General features: G+C 29.0%; 1 long non-coding RNA gene across 1 annotated transcript in view; it reads left to right on the forward strand.

The window, feature by feature from the left end:
- LOC136084172 (uncharacterized) overlaps positions 1-5,386 on the forward strand; it is a 10,401-nt gene extending 5,015 nt beyond the window's left edge. Inside the window, exon 3 of the long non-coding RNA XR_010640373.1 lies at positions 5,168-5,386. This is a non-coding gene — a long non-coding RNA (uncharacterized LOC136084172). The remainder of the gene's footprint in view (positions 1-5,167) is intronic.
- Positions 5,387-20,753: the final 15,367 nt, after the last annotated feature.

Genomic DNA, 20,753 nt, shown 5'->3' on the forward strand with positions numbered 1-20,753 from the left:
GTGTGGTCAGAAAATAAATATGTATAAAGAAGAAGAGTGTGGTCAGAAAATAAATATGTATAAAGAAGAAGAGTGTGGTCAGAAAATAAATATGTGTAAAGAAGAAGATTGTGGTCAGAAAATAAATACGTATAAAGAAGAAAAGTGTGTTTAGAAAATAGGAAGTAAAAGAACACTAAGGTCTAAAAAAAAACTATTCAATTGAAGAAGCAAAGCCAGCCATTAAAGGTAAAAATTAGTTTTAGAATGAAACCCTTAATGTAAAAAAATTAGCTAAACTTTTTATTTCATATTTTTTGTAGACAAGACTGTCAGCTTCCAACAGGGATGGAAATACTGCAGCACTTAGCTTACAACCAATCATTTTCCCCAAGAACATCAAAAAAAGCCACTTTTCTTGCTTGTCCTCCTCAGAAAAACTTTGAAAGATGTGCAATGAAAAGTAAATGTGATTGTATTTTGGCCAAGGTAAAAGAACCATGGATTAAAGCTGGATTTTTTATACTAAACGATCAAAGTCTAGTAAAAAATCTTTCAAATCCGGACAATGAATATTCAAAACTTAAGAAGCATGAAAAAAGGGGATCCGCTGCAGACTTAGCAAAGCAACACGATTTTAAAGTTTACCTGAACAAATTATTCTGGGCTGGCATTCCTAATCTTAGGTATACAATAAAAAATGACAAAATAAGATCTGATTCAGACAAGCTTGAGGATTTAGAGTTTCTGGAGGACCAAGAAGGGGAAAGAAGACTTATGCTTGGATCAGAAGATAAGAAGTACAGAAAAATAGTATGTATTTCTTTTAAACCAAAAAAAAAAAATTGCTAGGCTATTTAGCCAACTTACTTACAATTTACATGCCACTTAAGACGGTTTAAAATAAAAATAGCTAAACAAAAAAAACAATGTTCACTCACTATTTCAATCTCTCGTATAATTAAATTAAAATTAATAAGTAGTAAACCTTTTGTTACATTTTTAGGCAATGGAGAGTGGCAGAAAGAGAAAGCAGCAAGTGAAACAACAATATAAAGAATTAGAGGGTACAACTAATGTTGAAAATAATTAAGATAATAGTGAGGACTCCTTGAGTGATACTGATTTTGATCCTGGAGAGTGGTTTAAAAGGAAACCTTTACAACAAAAAGTCATTGCTGAAATTCCCATAGATGTTTTTGTTGGTAATGTAGCTCTTATGGCTGCAATCAGTGATATTTTTCCAAGTGTTTTACATAAAGTTACAGGTGCAATTCTAACTCAATCAGGAGCTGATCTGACAGATTTCAAATGTAGCCAGTCTACAGCACCTAGAAAAATGAAACATGCAGATCATAATATATGCATGATATCAAAAGAAGATGTTCAACAACTAATGAACAAAACCCCATGCCCATGCATGGTGCATTTTGATGACAAAACATTAATTGAACTAAACAAAGGAAAAAGAATTAAAACTGATAGACTGGCTGTACTCGTAAATATTGAAGGTGAGACACACTTGCTTGGAGTACTTCCTTTACCATCATCCTCTGGTGAAGATCAATGCAATGGTGTAATGGACCTTTTTAAGGAGTACAACCTTGAATCCAAAGTAGGAGGAATATGTTTTGATACTACTGCAAGTAACACTAGGGTAAAGAAAAGGTTCTTTAATTAGAATATCCAACAATTTAGGCAAATATCTTTTACTTATTGCATGCAGACATAATGTATGTGAATTAAGAATGGTTCATTTTTGTAATTCAGTTTCAGATGAACATTCCACAGGACCAGATAATCCTATTTTTAAAAAATTAAAAACAAATTTTGAAAATCCTGATTTTAATTACAATAAAACAGAACTGATAAAGTTTGATTGGAAAGTAGAAAGGGGAACTATTCTTGAGAAAGCTGCGCAAGAGTCTTTGAACTTTTGCCAAGAATACATTACAAATGGAAAAGAAAATAAAGATTTTAGCAGAGATGATAGAAAGGAGCTTGCAAAACTCGTCGTAATTTACCTTTCTTCATCTTTAGTAACACTAAGAAAACCTGGAGCAGTTCATCGTGCTAGGTTCTTATATAAAGCACTTTACTACCTAAAGCTACAGCTTCTTTCCAGCCATCTTGAGTTTGCTAACACATTGCTAACTGTTGAAAAAGTTCGTTGTGCTTTCAGAACAACTGGAAGACGTTCAAACAAACTTTCTAAAAGTAAATTTGCAGAAAGCTTATCTTCACTTGACAAAAGGAAGAAAAGTGGTGAAAATGAACATAAACATAACTGAATTTCTTTGCTTTTTAAACTTAATCCAATAACATGAAACTATTATCAAATATTGTAATTTTTTCAAATCTAAATACAAAAAAATTTTTTTTTTTGAAAAAAACTACAATACCATGTATTTTTGCTAAAATATATAGGCAAAAATAAACATCCCAGAAAAAAAAAATTTCAAATTTTTTTTATTTAACTTTCCCCCTGGACCTGCAAAACCGGCTGTTTTTGATGGTTTTTGAGAATTTTTTTTCTAAAAAAGTGCTTTGGAGGTGAGCTCAAATTTTTTGGGAGTTATTTTTTCAACATTTGCCCCAAATCTAGAGTGTATGGTATTTTAGATTTGAAAATTTCCTCAAACTGACTACCCCTAATATACATATATATATATATATATATATATATAGTTTTTTTTTTTTTATAATGACACAAATTTTGTCTTAGGTTATTTTAGTTATTTTATTTTTAATCATTAGGTAATTTAGGTACCAAGTAATTTGGTTATCTTTAATAAATTTTTATATCCTAAATGTTGTGACGAGAGGAAAAGGGGGTCAAAAATTGCGTGACATCAGATAAAAGCTGAAACAATTTATCAGAGGAAAAGAGCTGCTCGTCTTCAAACTCATCACAATTTTAATTGTGCAGTAATCTGCTTGGATTTCCAAAAAAACCCTGTAATGCCAAATCAATATGTAAACTATTACTTTTAACTCAAAAAGTATATTTTTATTGCTGTGATGAAACTGTTGGCAACAAATGGACTGATGATGTATGCTCTATCCTACATGATTTTTAAATTATTAATAGCCTCAAATGTAAAGTGTATTTAATTGATTTGATATTTATGCTGGATAGATGGCCGCTGCGAATCAAACGTTTCTTGCAGAAATGCTTGACGATTGGAGGAGTGTTTACCAGATCTCTCACAAAAAACCAGAACCATTCGACATTAAATATAAACATGATACAAGAAAAGTTTCTTAAGTTTGCAAAGTTTTTTAAAGTCAAACTGCTTCGTTGTTTTTCCATTTAAGATATGTTCACTTGAACAAACTAAATGATTAAACGCTAGTTGTAATTTAATTATGCATGTTAACTATTTAGTTATATAGGGAAAACTGGAAATATATATCTGGAAAAATCGCTTCGACATTTATTTGAAAATAAAAATTTATTTTTATTAACATTTTTCACAATGGGATGTTTGTCTGGTTTATACAAACTCGATATAAAGTGATGGATTACAGACAGTTTGTTAAATAAATGACGTTGGGAAAGGTTTTTAAATTAAAAAACATTTTCATAAGTTTTTTGATCTGAATTTTTTTTATCAAAATGGAGGGGGGTGGGGGGTTGACATCCGGTCACATACATCTGGGTAAGTTTTAATTGTATATTGTAGTGTGTCACCATCTACATTTAACAAAATAAGTTCCCTAAAAGGTTACGAATTAGTGAAGTTTATGAGTTGATGAATTAACAACGGAAAAAATCACACATGTTTAAAATGTCTTGTCTTCAAATGAACACTGTGAAAAAAATATTTTTGTGTTTAGCAAAAAAAATGAATTTATATGTTGTGTTAGGACTAAAATGTCATAAAAATATACTATTAATTAAAAACATTATCAATAAACAGATTTTTGATTTGTCTGAACATTAAACTTTCTTTTTCTCAAAATGACAAAAATGTGACATTGACAAACCAAAGGTGTCAAATTTATTAACGGGATTTACCCGTGAAAAAATATGACATCTGTCTACATGAGATAATCGTATATTTTCAGAAAAAAATTAAAATGATAGCATGCTCAAAAGTTTTCAATACAAATTAGTTTAAATAAATTCATATTTGTTTAACGTTTAAATACTTTAAAAACAATAGAATTTTAATTAAAAAATAGCAATTTTTGGGTGTGCGTGTTTGTGTGTGTGTGTGTTAATACAATCTTTTTTATTTATTGTTTTTAGAACCAATTATTAAGCACGTGAATACTTCGTTCCGAAAATTTCGTTTTTAAAGGATCAAAAACTAGACATTTTGAACAGCGTTGTTCGAAATGTGTAGATATAGACAATTGTTCTAAATTTCATTAACAGGTTTAAAGAGCAGATATTTACAAAGTTTGTTTACAAAATTTACGTATAACATTTAGACGCATCTTTTATTTTTTGTGATATATGTGGCTTTACTTCTTAAAGAGAGCGTATATACTGTAATATGACCTCATAATATGTTGTCGTGTGACTTGTGAATGCTGTCATATTGTAAAAGCTTAACACAGTTTTTAAGTAGCGCGTTGTTATATAATGTATATAATATATAATAAACTTAAAATTTGAACAAAACCCATACTTTTCCATAAATTACAAATTTATCAAAGTTCTTAAAATTGTATTCAGTTTTATTTATTCATTCGACTTTTATTTGTTTTTAATTTAAAAATTCAATTTAAAAATTGGTTATTATAGCGACAGTTCAAAGCACAATAGAAACGTGTAAAAATGTTACTTCTTGACATTTTGACATTAAATATTATTTCAAAATAATTAATATACGTAAAATAAATGTATAATAAATATATGTAAACGTATAGTAAATATATGTAAACGTATAGTAAATATATGTAAACGTATAATAAATATATGTAAAATAAATTAATAAACGTAAAATAATTAATTAATAAGCGTAAAAATAAACAAAGATTTAAATTTTATTGATCTTCTAAAATAATTTATTTATAGTTGAGGATCTCAAACTTAGAAAACTTGATTTCCTGAAACTGTCAAATATGGACAATTATTTTTTGTGCTTTAAACCATTGATAAATTAAGAAAACACAGTATTTAAATAATTTGAACTCTTCGACTTATTTGCTTTATTACTTCTTAATGACTTGATAGATGTGGTTGCTTCCCAGTGAAAAAAGAAAGATCAAGTCTTATCCCTGCTACAATTGCCCTCTCTATAAAACAAGTGCAAGACGCGGAACTTTGTCAACTACAGGACACTCTACAAATTTTGTTAATTATATGAAACAACCAAGTGACAAAGATGAAAATCATTGGATTAATCGAGGTGTTGCACTGTTATGTCAGCTAGATAACTAAAATAACTTGTTTTTTAAACCATTTTTTTTTTTATTTGTTATAATTAATATAATGTAATAGTGGTTTATATATATATATATATATATATATATATATATATATATATATATATATATATATATATATATAAAGTTTTTATTTTTTAACTTATTATAGTGTATTTATGAATTGTTTTCTTTTTTTTCTGTGTAAAGTAAAGTTTATAGAAACATCAAGCATATTTAGAATACCTAAGACATAATTTAAACGGATTTTTTTTCTTATTTAAATGTTTTTTTTTTTTCTTGTATAAAAAAATTTATTTCATAAATACGGTTTTGTTAAAAAAAATATCCTACAGTAATAGTGTTGTTGTCTCAATGTTTCACTAAAAAATATTTATAACTGGAAATAAAGTCACAGGTGTGCGTAAATGGCCTCAGTAAAATCGCTGTATTTTCTCCATCTGTGCAGGGTCGACTACACCGGCCTCCCTTTTTTTTTCTAAAGAAACTCTTTTTTTTTTTTTTTCTTCAGAAAATTCAAGATATAGAGAATATTTTTTAGAAGGTGCGTCTGCAAGATTGAAAACTGTAGAAGTTGAGTTTGATTGACGCTGAGTGACCGCAAAGTTAACTATGACCACATCTTTAAACTTCAACCAATGCAATAGTGGTCGAAATCGTATTGTGTATTCTTGTGAATTGTCTCTCGTTCTTTCAACTGATTTCAATTCAGCTCAAGATAAACTCGAGCAAGTTCATAAAGAGCCATGAAACACATATATACCATAAAGCACTAACCCAACACTCAGCGACTACCGAGACTAAACCTGGCAATATTAGTCAAACGACCAGCAATTTTCCTCTTGCTGGTCGTTTGGCAAGCGTCGTCTGGTTTAGTCTTGATAGTCGCTGAGTGTTGTGTAAGTGTTTTAAGGTAGAGATGTGTTTCATGGCTCTTTATGAACTTGCTCGAGTTTTTCTTGAGCTAAATTGAAATCAGTTGAAAGAATGAGAGACAATTCACAAGACTACTCAATGCATACGATTTCAACCACTATTGCATCGGTTGAAGTTTTACTGAGTTGAAGTTAATCAAAATCTATTTGAGAACAACTATGAAGCAATGGTATCTATCAGATATCGAGATATCGTCTACTAGATATCGTCCAGTCTTTGCATTAATCACATTTAATTCAAGACTTTGCTGCCATCAATGCACGAAAAGTTGATTTTTGTTGAACGGTAATAGAATAAAATCCTTTTTTTATTATTTTTAAGGGCCTCTTATTACCAAAGATCGACTAATATAAAAGATGGTCGTTAAAGGGACGTATAGTGATGTTGGTTCGTTAAGGGGGACGTATAGTGATGTTGGTTGATGATGATAAGGGACGATGTTGGTTGATGATGATAAGGGACGTATTGTGATGTTGGTTCGTTATATTTTGATATGGTTGGTTATATTGATATGGTTGATATGGTTGATATGGTTATATTGATATGGTTGATATGGTTGATATGGTTGATATGGTTATATTGATATGGTTGATATGGTTATATTTTGATATGGTATGGTTATATAATGATGTTGGTTGATGATGAAAAGGGACGTATAGTGATGTTGGTTCGTTATATTTTTTTGATTAATACTTGAAATTGTTATTCCGTCAAGAGTTGAAAACTCGTTGAACGTTGAGATATGCGTAGAGATTGAGACGTAGCCAGCTTACTCCATATCAAACGTTTCATTGAGGGGTTAGAGGAACAGTTGATTCATGGTTCACTAGTTTCATGGCCAAAAAGAGCTATACTTCCTTCAATGAAATAGTGTGCCTGTCTAACCCAAGACCAAGGCGACAAAAACTAGGGAGGACTTTTTAAAATTTTTTATTTCCCTTTTTTTTATAATTTCTTAGATATAGTGGAAACTGACGATTGTGCCCCTCCACTTCAAAACCTGTGTCGTCGGCCCTGAAGAGAATCTTTTGACAAACATCATTTGATGTCAAATGACAAATATTATTTGGAAAAAAAAATATCGAACAGTCAGATCAGGTAAATTTTTTTATATCCTTAAATTAAATCTCAATTAAAAAGCTTAATACGTTAGTTAAAACTGTAAGATTTTAAAAATACTAAACATGTGTTCGAAAGATAATAAAGCCCTTGGAGAACTGGGGCATCGATCCCCTTACCTCTCGCATGCTAAGCGAGCGCTCTACCATTTGAGCTAGTTCCCCGTGACAAATTTGTAAAAATATTTATTATAAACTTTTTTTAAGAAAATTAATTTATTATAAATATTATTGGTGTAAACTTATTTGAATATTTATATCTTAACATAAATCAGGGTTGACAAAACGGGTTTCGAAGTAGAGAGGCAAAATCGTCAATTTCTAACAAAGTCCTCTATATCTATAAATTTCTTTAAAAAAAAATTGTTTAGAAAAAAAGTGGGGCGCCAGTGCCTCTTTCCTCCTCCTCCCTCGAATCGTTGGCGCTGTAAATTAACATTTTTTCTAAATTTTTTTCTAATACCGTAAAATCGCCTAAGCTCGTACACTTAAGCTTTTAACATTTATTTATCACGCATAAATAAAATTTTTTTTTTTTCTGAAGCATACAGAAAATTATAATGATAATTGATATTGTAAAAATAAAAAAATAAAAATTAGTACTCAATATTTAGTTTAAAATGAAAACATCTACTTTGACCGAACTTTCAATACCATTTCATAAGTTCGGCCGCTATATAAATACTAATAACGTTAAATTTGTAATTAATATAAATAATAATCACAACTTAACGTCACAAATAATGAAAACTAGTTTTTAAATGTTGTTTTATTGTAAAATTATGATATAAGTTCACGTAATACCAGTAAACTAAGGATAAAAAAAAGCCCTTTGGGGCACCAAAGAAAACAAAAAAGAGTACATAAAAAAAAAGTCCTTTTTAAATATTAGTAGGAGTATTTTTAATTTTTATTGTAATTAGTCAATTATTTTATTACTTTGGTTATTATCACATTTGTTATGCCACTGGTTAAAAAAATTGAAAATATAATCTACAATTAATTTAAAAAGGTTTTTTCAATGAACAAAAAAATACTAAATTGCTTTAAATGAACTTTGTATGTTTATTAGCAATTCTTGCACGCATCGTTCACCATAGTAGAACAGCAAGATCCGCATAGCTAATCGTCGATCCGGATTCGCAACGCATCCATAATTGTCTTTGAGCTGTAATTTTATCTCAAAAAAATGTCACAATTTTGATTTTTTTTAGAACTCAAAGAACCGTCAGTTAATTTTGAAATTATAAACAAATTTTCTATTCGAATAAAATACCATGGTGTGTATCCATTATAAAAATGTCAAAATTTACAGGTAAAGTGATCGGTAAATTTTACACTCGTAACACTTATCAACATTTCACAATATTACTGCTAATTGTCTCCTTCGTTGTTTATCCGTGAATGACCGAAGAGTATTTCAAAATTTTACTAATTTCTATAAAAAAAGTAATTAATTTTCAAAAAGTTAATAATTTTTTTTTGTAAATATAATTTGATGATTCTTAATAACACTAAGATTAAATATTTATTTTAATAATTTCCTTTAAAATATTTATTTTAATAGTTTCCTTTATTTATATTTTAATAGTATGCATTTTTTTAAATTAATGTTTTGCTAAAGAATTATTTCAGCAGGTTGCATATAAACATTATTATTTTTTTATAGTTTCATATTTACGAACTAATTACAAATATTATTTGAGAAATAAAAATTTGTACAATTTGAGTTTTGCGTACTTTTTTAATATTTTTTCTTAAATGACCGAAGTTACATGGTGACCGAACTTAGGCGATTTTACGGTATAGAAAACTACATTATTATTTTATTTTCACAATTATAAGTTAACAAAAATTTAAATTAAAACATTAAAAAAAAAATTTAAATAAAAAAAGTCAGTAAACTTTAAATAAATAAATTTTCAATAATATTTTTTGTTTTATAATGTTGTCAAAAAATTCAGGATAATTTCAATATTTTTGAGCTGGTCCTTTATCTGAACATGGAGTCAGAAATTTACATACATTGTTAAAAAAAAAATATTCGAAAGAATATTTCCGCGTTGTTGCAGCATTTCGAGTTGTAAAACTCTGGAGCCTCTTTTTTTTTTGGTGCAGCCGGAGCCGTAAAAATCGAGCGTCTCCCGGTTCTGGTGTTTTTTTAAAGGAATAGAATGAATGTATTTTTTTTTTTTAATGTTTTTTTATTGTAGACAAATTTTATTCATTCATCGCTTAACTAATTTGTTAAATAAATTATTTATTGAATTTTTTTAAAAATATTTTTTCTAACGATCACAGTCTTGCCAAAACGTAAAAAAAAAAAAACGAATGTTTTAACGATTTAGTAGAGTAAAACCGGGTCAAACAGCATACCATATCATTACGCACACTGATCGAAGTTATCAAATAAAAACGGATAAGGCTATGAAAAAAAGAAAAATAGGTTCAAATACAGAGCTATCTCCTCTATTGGAATTGATAAAATTATATGCCGATTCAACAAACCAATTATTATGATTATTTCTCAATATAACCATCACTCACTCAATTCAATTTAACTCACTCACTTTAACATGTCAACTAAAAAAGCATTAACTGATATGAAAAAAAAATAAAACATCACTGAGAAAAGCTGCATTCAAACATGGCGTTCCAGTCTCAACGCTTAAGGTCACAAAAATAACAACAGCAAAGGGTTCCATGGCTGAGGTACAACAACGGCACTCAAATGAAACAGAAAGATTGGTGGTGTATGCGTTCCAGTTACTTTGTGATTGGGGTATGGTTTAACCTGAAAAGAAATCCTAGAATTTGTATAAGGCTTCCTAAAACCCGAAGATCAATTACACTTATTCAAAAATGGCCTGGTAAAGACTGGCTTTATGCATTCGATCCATTTGGAATTCCATCTTGTCGGATTTTTCTCGGTTTTTCGGAGTTTCGGAGTATGAGAGAAATCGAAAAACTTCGACGGAACTTCAACAAAGTTTTTAGAAAATATTAATTTTTACTCGTAAAATAATTAAATTCTTATTTTATTTCTCTGCTACTTTTACAATAGTTCTTGTTGTTTTCAAAATGTTAGTGTTCTCTTTGTTCAATAACAAAACTAATTTACATCGCAAAGTAATTGGCAATGCACAGTGAGCCAGGCGGTGGTGATGAAAAAAACCTTAAAAAAAAGCTTAATAATAGTATTTTTTTAAAACCACAAAAATCAATTGGGGTATAATAAAATATAATGCATAATAAAATACCTTTTTGTCAAAAAAGAGTATTTTAATTTTTAAGCAAAGATATAGTAAACAGTAACTTAAACAAAATATTATGCGTATGTGATATTAGGTAATATAATTTAACTATTCAATAGTTTACCTTTACAAAAAAAGCAATTAGTCAAGATTATTATTTATAATATATACAAAAACTAGTCTTAAAATAACGAGGTAAGTTTTTAACATATAATACCTTGATTTTGTACAAGTAGTGACGTATATCGTATGATCAAAAAAATTTTGTCCACCATATGTCTAATATCCACCATATGTCTAATATCCACTATATGTCTAATATCCGACCTACTGTGCATTGTGGCAAAATTGTGTAATAAAATGTAATCAGTGATAACAAGTAATAATAAATAATGTTTAATTATATTTACCTATTAGAATAAATAACTTAATTAATAACCTAAAATGTGATCACAAAACTTATCACAATTAAAATAAAATTTAAAACAAATATCTGAGGTTTATAATCAAATTGATAATTTTTTTTCAAAGAGAAAAATGGTTTCGGAAGCGTGAAATTACTTTGATTAAGCTGTGGTAAATGATAAGAGAAATACAAAGTTTTCAAAAAATGTCATAAATGAATCGCATGTCCAAGAAGCAGCACAAACGGCCAAATTGGACACGTCAAAGTTGCAAGAAATTTGGTTTTAAACCATCCAGTTTAAGACTAGCTTTGATTAAGATGTCGTTAAACTATCTTCTTGCCAAGTTGACAGCTCTTGATGGATATTCGATTAGCTCCATAACTCAATCTGAAACACTATGAATGCTTTTTGAAAATTATGGACATAGTTTGCCCAATCAGCGTCCACAGTTTCAGAAAAAATTAAGATGTTTTATGCTAAAGCCAACTATTTAATTTAAGCAAAAGGAGAAAAATTTGGACTAACAGGTGACGAATGGTGTAGCAATAGAGGTAGAAGATACTGAAATTTAAATGTTCATCACAACAGAACGTATTGTTTAGGAATGGTGAGACTATCATCTCTTAGTTCTGCCGAAACATTAAACATTTTGATAACGGAAAAATTAAAAGACTTTGATATAGATAGTGAAGATATTGCAGGTAAAACTACGGATGGCTGTAGGTGGATGGTAAAATTGAGTACCATATTTTAGTTTCCACATCAGATCTGCCAGAATCATTCAATTCATTTGAGTGTTTGTGATTTGATATACGCTAAAAAAGGTTGTCGCGAAACTGTGAACAAAGAAACTGAATTGGATATTGAAACAGAAACGGAAACTGATGGAGAGACTGAAGGAGAGTTTCTTATTGACTATTTGGAGATTGAATATGAAGAAAATATCGAGAAAAGTCTACAGAAACTTCGAGTACTAATTAAGTTTTTGATATATCCATCGTTTCGATATGAAGTTCTTAAAAGAAAAAAAAAACGAAATTTACGGATATAAATGACAAAGGACTATTGCTCAACAACCGCACAAGATGGAACAATGTTTTTCAGATGATTATAAGATTTTTGGATTGCTTAGAAGCTGTAAATAAAAACACTTGAAGAACTAAACTGCTTAAACATGTTAGATGAAATTGACTTGGATTTCTTAAAATCGCTGTCTGACTTATTGGAAGTCATTGCTGACGCTGCAGTTCGCTTGGAAAAACCAAATCAGTTCTAATTTTGCGGAGGCGTTAATCTCCAGATAAGTAAATTGTAAAAACATTATGTTGGTATCATTGAGTCGTTATTTGTCTCGATTTTTTTTAAATAAAAACCACACATTTTTTTACGCCTCCAAAAAAGATATTAAAGTTTATGCTGCAAAATTATTTGATCAACTTGTTACAACAAAAGAAAATAGGCTCCATATGTATGTATATGTTAAGTATTAAAGTTGCCAACATACGAGTTGGGTATAGACGCATATACTCAGCTAATGATGAGATAAACAAGGCTGTGGCTTTGTGTAACTTATTTAACTTTTCTAAGCATTTAACTTTTTAAATTCTTATAAAAATAATTTAATTTTTTAAATTACAATGCTTAGAAAAATAAATTGATTTCAAGTACCGTGCTTAGAAAAAATAATGTAATTTTTTTATATTATTTTTCTAAGCATTAAAAAAGTTAAATTGTTTTTTCTAAGCATGGTACTTAAAAAAATTGAATTATTTTTCTAAGCATTGTAATAGTCTGGACGCTACGTGTAACTTTTTCTTGGAAATGAAGCGGACATTACAAAAACTACTTAAATAGTTTAAGGTTGATATCTTGAATGAGAAAAACTTTACGTGCTTTTCTGAAAGTGCTTAAAGGGTCAAATTTGGGCCCTTAATTGGTACTGATGACGTCATGCTGATATATTTTTTTAAAAATCAAACTAAAAAATACATATTTACGTCAAACGTTAGATAACCTCTTGAGAAAACCTTATAATAAATAATAAAATCTTGAGAAAAACTTATGAGCAATTCTAAAAGTGCTTAAAGAGTCAAATTTGAGCCCTTACTTGGTACTGATGACGTCACGCTAATAATTTTTCCAAATTTCGTGAAAGAAAAAAAAAATAACCAAAAAGATTTTCGTGAACAGATTTTTAAAAGGAAAAATATTACAAGGGTCGAAGTTCTTGATTGATGACTTCATTTACATCAAGGATAAACACATTTTCGGTTTTTTACATGCGTGTGTGTGTGTGCGTATATATATATATATATATATATATATATATATATATATATATATATATATATATATATATATATATATATATATATATATATATTATATTTGGCCAAATTCTCGCCATCCATATCCATTGGGTTTAGGAATATCGGGATTTGCCTCTAGTGATCATTTGACAATTGCTGTTACATAAGAAACTCTCTTGCAATGACACATTAGAGCATCCCTAGTAGGTAGAAGCTTTTGGGGTTCCGGAGCTTCTTTCTTGGCAATAAACTTGAGGTATTTTCCTTCGTTTGTATCACTGCATTTCAATCCATATAATTGGCATATAAACTTTTCTATTTGGTCAAAATGGGTTGCATCAAAGGTAAAAGAGTCCCCAACCTTGGAAAAAATTGACTTGTACTCTTCAGATTGTCTCATTAGTTTGAAGAATTTTGACTTGCCAATCCCGTAAAATGCACTTGCATAATCGCTCCCGCTAAATGCATGAAGAGCAGGAAGAGCTTTGCAACAATCGGTACCTAACTGTGAGGCAATCAGATTTATATCAAGAGTCCGCCTTTCAGTAGAAACGCTAATATCCACAAATAAGTGTATTTTAAGTTGGTTTTGGAAGTACAAAGCGTAAATAGCAATATCTGTGTCAACCGTGTGAATGCAAACGGTTTCTCTTCCTTAAAGTGTTCTCGATCCACTGAAGATTCTTTTGTTCTTGCAATAACTAGCAATCTCCCAAACATGCTTCGTTCGGCTGATATAGTGAATGATTTCTCTTTAAGGCAATAAATTTTTTTCAAATTTAAATTGTTAAATGTTTGCAGACGACACTTTTTGATTGGAACGTAAAAGGAAACTGTTAAAGATTGAATGCGTTCTCTAAATAACCTTTGGAACTCTGCTTCCCTGATGGATTGTGCATTCAATAAATTATCTTTTAACTCATCAGGTGCTTCAATTCCAGAACAAATATTTACCAAAGAATCTCTTTGCTCAAAAGGACCCCAATTTGTCATTAGTATCAAAGCTCTCTACACATCCGTTGTTGAAATCTTTTCTTGATGGTTTTAGATCATTTCGTGTTTGTTTTTTGGTTGTGATTCCCATGTCATTTTTCAAAATTGAAATACATTTTGAAACAGTATGACTTGTAAGTACCCAGCGTTAAATGGTTCCTTCAGACGTACTATAACCTTTTATTCCCCCTTGGCATTTCTGATCACGATTAATAGTTTGTTCGATGCATTGGTCAGATAGAACTTTGTTAAACGTACCGCTCGTTCTTCTTACGGAGAAGTTTCCATCCCTGTTTTTAAAAAGATAATAAGTTATAAAGATTTAATTTGAAACTATTTTTAAAACTAAAATTTGTTGAAATCCAAATAAAATATTTTGGAGTACAAGCTTACAAAAACTGTTGATAAATACTTGGATGAGTTTTAGGAAGTTGCATCATTTTGGTCCAATAGAAAGTTAAGCAGCGAGAATAATTCGGACGATTATATGCAAAAAACCATGGTAGCATTTGGCGTGTTGCCTCCAAATGAAGAGTCCAGTTACCAAGCTTCGTTGAACGGAGCAAACCAAAAAAAATATTTAACATTTCAATTAAAAGAAAACCAAAAAGCGGAAGTTGGTCCGGAAATATCAATATCTTGTAACACATTTGAGTGATCATCTAAATTTTTGAAGAAATCATCATCAAACAACGATTTCAAATTGTCATAATTCGTCTAGAAATAATCAAAGTACAATTTTAATATCATCATTAAATTCACAGACATGAAGTATACTCAGGCAAACTTATTTACCTCCTTTAAACAAGTAATGAACTCAGGTGAGAAAGAGAAGTTATTCAACGAGGAAAGATTGTTTTCAACTAACCAACTTTCAAAATGTTTTATTCTCAGCTGGGTTAGTGCATTATACAAATATTGATAAATTCAAACGGCACGGTTATATTGCTTTCCCTTCAAAATACTCTCCAATGAACTTTTACCTTAAAAGTATATAAAAAATATCTTTAGTACTTCAACCTTCTTTGGTCAAAAAAAATCTGCTGCAATATTTGCTACGTAATATAATGTCAATAAAATTTAAAAAGATAAAGAAACCACTCACCGGCTATATCAGCTTCAATTATTCAGTCTTGTAATCCGGCATCATTAAATCTTTTGCCAATAACAGCTAGTAAAATACAAGTTGTGTGTAATGCATTTATTCGGAGAACAATAAATCTTTTAAGATCAATATGACTAGGGTTCATCAGGATTTCCACCGCTTTTGCATATATCGCTTGATTCATTACAACGTCAGTTTCTGAGAGACCAAGATTCTCGGCTTTAGCTTTGGACTGGAGCAGAACTTCAAGCACTGTACTTAAGGCGATGAGTTAATAGCAGGAAGATAGCTAATAGTGTGGATGTCTTCTGATATCCTTTAAGGTGTAATTAGGTAGTTAAACCCAGTCCAGGTTGGGTTATCACTAGAAAAATGATATAGTAAGGTCCAAAAGAAATCCAGCTTCTCTGAAACTACCAGTAACTTACTGTCTTTTGATAACGCGTTTGTTTGACTTAGGTAATCTGGTTCTTCTCGATTATGCTTTACGTACAGAGGCAACTCTTTCTTAATTGCTTTAAATATCTTTCTCATTTTCTTTAAAATATTTCGTTAAGCTCGTTTTTGTGTACTTGACCAATATTTTGTAACTGAATGACAATACCATTTGTGACGTGCATAGAAGTTCCTTTTAAAGTTTCAGGATTTATGTCGTTGTTGTCCCAAACGAAGGTCATAAATTTTGAGGGCTGGAGAACAGAAGGACAAAAACTTTTAAAAATTTGATTTTGCATTGCATTTTGCGCAAGAAATGTTTCTTAATAATTTACTTCATCATAGGAAATTCCATGTCCTAATTTACTTAGCCATTTCAACTCTTTTGATATAGTTTTTCGTTTGGTACTTAACCCTAATAACACGTGTTTAGAGCATCGATGATGGCCGTTTGTTACGTTATAAATAACATCTTTACAAAGAGAGTTTATTTTGACAATTCCTCTTTTACTAATTCTAGCACAAAGTAGAATTTTTGAAAAAAGTTGATGCAGAAGAGGTAGAATTTCAGTTTTAACAGTTTTTAGTAATTCGTCTTCATTAGGTTGCTATTTAAAGTATGTTTTTTTCATAGACAAAACCTCGCTGCGAATCTCTTTTGCGACATGATCGATAAGCTGTGCAATCGGTTTCGGATTATTCTTTTTTTCTAAATTCTCAATTGTTTTTAAAAAGACAATGATTTTTCCCTTCTTAATAGTATCGTTATATAAGAAAGAATAGCCGTACTTTGGTGACCACAACTGAACAGACCCGCCGAATTCTGCAACTACAGCATCCGGTAAAGTCCTTCTATCTGGAATCTTTGTTCTATCCGTGCATTTTTCTTTGTAAAATTCAAATAGCTTACTTGTGTGAATAATCTCTAAGTTGTCTAATACGTGTTCTTTCACATAGTCGAAGAGCAAACGCATAATTGCATCTTCTGTTGTAATAAAATGAGTTTTTTGGGGTCTTGTGTATTTAAGGTAACAAGACCAATGATAATACAACTCTAAGGTAATTGTGGTTTGCCATTCTGTGCCTGATATACTAGCCATGATTTGTGGGTTGTCAGCTTTACTTACAGCGTTTTCTTTTAACACGCTTGCTGCACTTTCCGTTACGCATTTTGTAAGCGTTTCATATCCGTTCCTATCTTTATTAGTCTTTTTGCAATAGCAAATGCAACATTCTTCATCCGCAATAAATTTTCCTAAAACAAGGAATTATTTTAACTTTGAAGTAGTACAACTTTGAAGTAGTACAAAACAAGGGAATTATTTTAACTTTAAAGTAGTACATAAAACAATCAAAAACGTGAAAACTGAGGGTATTATTATTTGCTTTTCAATTCCCACCGAAAGGTTTTTTAATTTACCTGATCTATCTCTTTTCCGAGCTGAGATTCTGCGCTTAGATGAGGATGCATTATTCACGCCTACATTCTCGTTGACTTTTTCTGCTCTACTTTTCCGATGTTGTAGAATGTTTAATGTTTTTATATTTAGGGGAAAGGTGCCTATGATGGCATACTTACTTATTCAGTGTCCTGAAGACCAATAATAAAAGTTTTGATATGGATACATTCCTTGTTACATCTAGAACAATAATTACCCTGGGATTTTTCATCAGTTTTATTTTTTTTATAAGTTATTCTTATTGTAAAAAAAAGCACAAGTATGCCATTACAGGCAACCACTGCTCCTATGATGGCATAGGGGAGGATGGGGCTAGTTAGGATCGAGGGTAACTTAATGATTTCATTTAACCTTAGAGTCTTCCCTCAGAAAAGCCAGAAATTACTCGAAACCATCCTAATTTACAATTTCATGCCGCACACCAGCATTGTAAAATTTTGCGCATGCGCATAGGATATATTGCGTTTTACGTATTTTTTGGACCAAAAAAAAATTTTGGAGCATCGCTTTCTTTTAACTTTACTTAAAAATAAGTTTTTCTTATAAAAAAAAAAGGTTTTCCCAACTCGTCAATATTTCAACACCCCCAACTCGTCAGTATGCCATCATGAGTAAAAGTCATCATTTTCATTAAAACAAGCTGTGTCTGCTTTGTTCAAAAGATAAAATTAAAGTAACTATTCCACTAAATGCACAAAACTTGAATATAAAATGCATGAAAATTTCATTTCTGCACAGTTAATAGTAAAATCACAATCTTAAATATATGAAGGAAATAAAACTACAACAGCACATCCCAAAATCGATTTTTGTTGATTATAAAAACAATATTTGTGCACAAGGGACGTTTTTTCACTAAAACTAATGTAAAGTCAGTATAGTCATGTAGGTCTAATCATTTTTTTACCAAAACCAATTTTAATGGAAATATGACCGGTATGCCATCATAGGCGCTATGCCATCATAGGCGCCTTTCCCCTACATACTTATTGTATCATCTTTGATGGAACAAGAGGGTTGTTGGGCACGTATCAGGTAGAATGTTTATGATTTTAAAGTTATTTCGAATTTGACTATAGTAAAAAAAAATATTTTTATCAAATCCATGCTATTTATTGTTTTTTCCGTACCATTGTTTTAGGCATATGTAAAGAAATAAATTGAGTTAGACATTTAGTTTGTGACTTACCAAGCATTCTTCACTTTCGCAAGCGCATTTTCAGTAAAACCCCGCCGTTTATTTATTATGAGCAACTTCTCCTTGATGAAGTATGCAAGCATTTTTAAATTCTTTTTTAGGAACTATATTAAGATGCTGTGTTTTTTTGCTACTCGCCTTTATTTACTTTAATATTATATATATATATATATATATATATATATATATATATATATATATATATATATATATATATATATATATATATATATATATATATATATATATATATATATATATATATATATATATATATATATATATATATATATATATATATATATATATATATATATATATATATATATATATATATATATATTCTATTAAACACCCAATAATTACATAAATTATAGGTAAAAAAAAAACAAATAAAGAAAATGCTATGTGTGTTCTTGTACTGTTCTTGGAATGTTTTCTTCCATCAAAGTTCTAAATATAAGTCTTTGTTCCTTTAAATTCCATAATTGGACAGATTGTTTTAAAATTGCGGCGACATTGGCATCTAACACTTCCTTAGGGCGTGCAGTTTTAATTAATAAATAAATAAAAATAAATAAAACACGTTTTTTTAGTAAACAGTTTTTGAAAAGTAAACATTTTTAACGTAAACAAAAAACGGGAACAAATTTTCTTTTTTAGATTCCTTAAATTACGATTATTTTATTATTTTAATACAATATTAAAAAACAATTATAAATAAATTTGTTTTTGAAAAAGGCTTATGAAAGTTTGATTAAATAGATTTGAATAATTATATTTAAAACATTTCGATAATTTGTAAAAACTAAATCAATGCTTTGCGGTATTCGATTTATAAACAACATGGCGGATAATTTATACTTGAAATCCTTTCATTAAGTTGCATTTATTTTTGTCTCTAACTAAAGTTATAAGCAGTTTTCAAGTGGCACGTAAAAATTTTTAAACTTCTTAAGTTATGAGGAACAAGTCTATATAAAAATTAAAATGTCCACTCAAAATGTTTAGTTTTCTTTTTTTTTCTACATCCCAGCCGGCACAAGTCGTCTATTAGACGTCTATTTCACTACTCATTTGTCTATAGACGTCTTAGACAGTTTTGAGACATCTTCAAAACGTCTTAATAAAAGATGTCTTAGACACGCTCTCTTGTAGACGTCTTGAAGATGTATTTTTTCTTGCGTGTTAAAATGTTATATTTACTGCGTCTTCAAGACGTCTAAAATTAAGGCGGCTTGAAGTTTATTATTATTTTTTCCATTCCTCTTTCATTCAAATTTAAATAAGCGTGAAAGAAACGGCAGCCATGTTTTTAAAATAGAAAAGTTTCTGAAGTAAAATTGTGATCAAAGCAGTTACGGTTAAAGAAATGATGCTTATAAAGACAGTTATTGCTTTCAGAACATCCCTAATGTATCTTTCGAAGATAAAACGATATAAATATATATATATATATATATATATATATATATATATATATATATATATATATATATATATATATATATATTTATATATACATATATGCATACATATATGTATATATACATATATATATACATATATTATATATGTATATATATATATATATATATATATTATATATATATATATATATATATATATATAAATATATAAATTAAATTATTAATTAAAATTAAAAAATATATATATATATATAAATATATAAATTAAATTATTAATTAAAATTAAAATATATATATATATAAATTATCTTTAATTTAATTTATTATTGCTCTGTTTTTTAAGAACATTGAGTATTCTATTTGTAGAATATATATATATATATATATATATATATATATATATATATATATATATATATATATATATATATATATATATATATATATATATATACCTTTTAATTGTATTTTATTGCAACATTATAATGTTTTTTATGTCTTCCTTTATATAGATTAGTGTCAAAATTGTAAATGAGTGTGATGTATTAAAATACTAATAGTACTTCAATTATTTGAACTGATGGAATTACTTTAATTATTTGAACTGATGGAATTTTTTTAATTTACTTTATAACAAAAAATTTGTATTGTTTTTTTACTTCCTTATTTTTGACTGTATAAAATGAAGATTTTTAAATAACTCATATGTTGAGAAAACTTTTACTTAAA

The sequence above is a fragment of the Hydra vulgaris genome, chromosome 08 (assembly GCF_038396675.1).
Source record: "Hydra vulgaris chromosome 08, alternate assembly HydraT2T_AEP".
In the NCBI taxonomy this organism is placed as follows: domain Eukaryota; kingdom Metazoa; phylum Cnidaria; class Hydrozoa; order Anthoathecata; family Hydridae; genus Hydra; species Hydra vulgaris.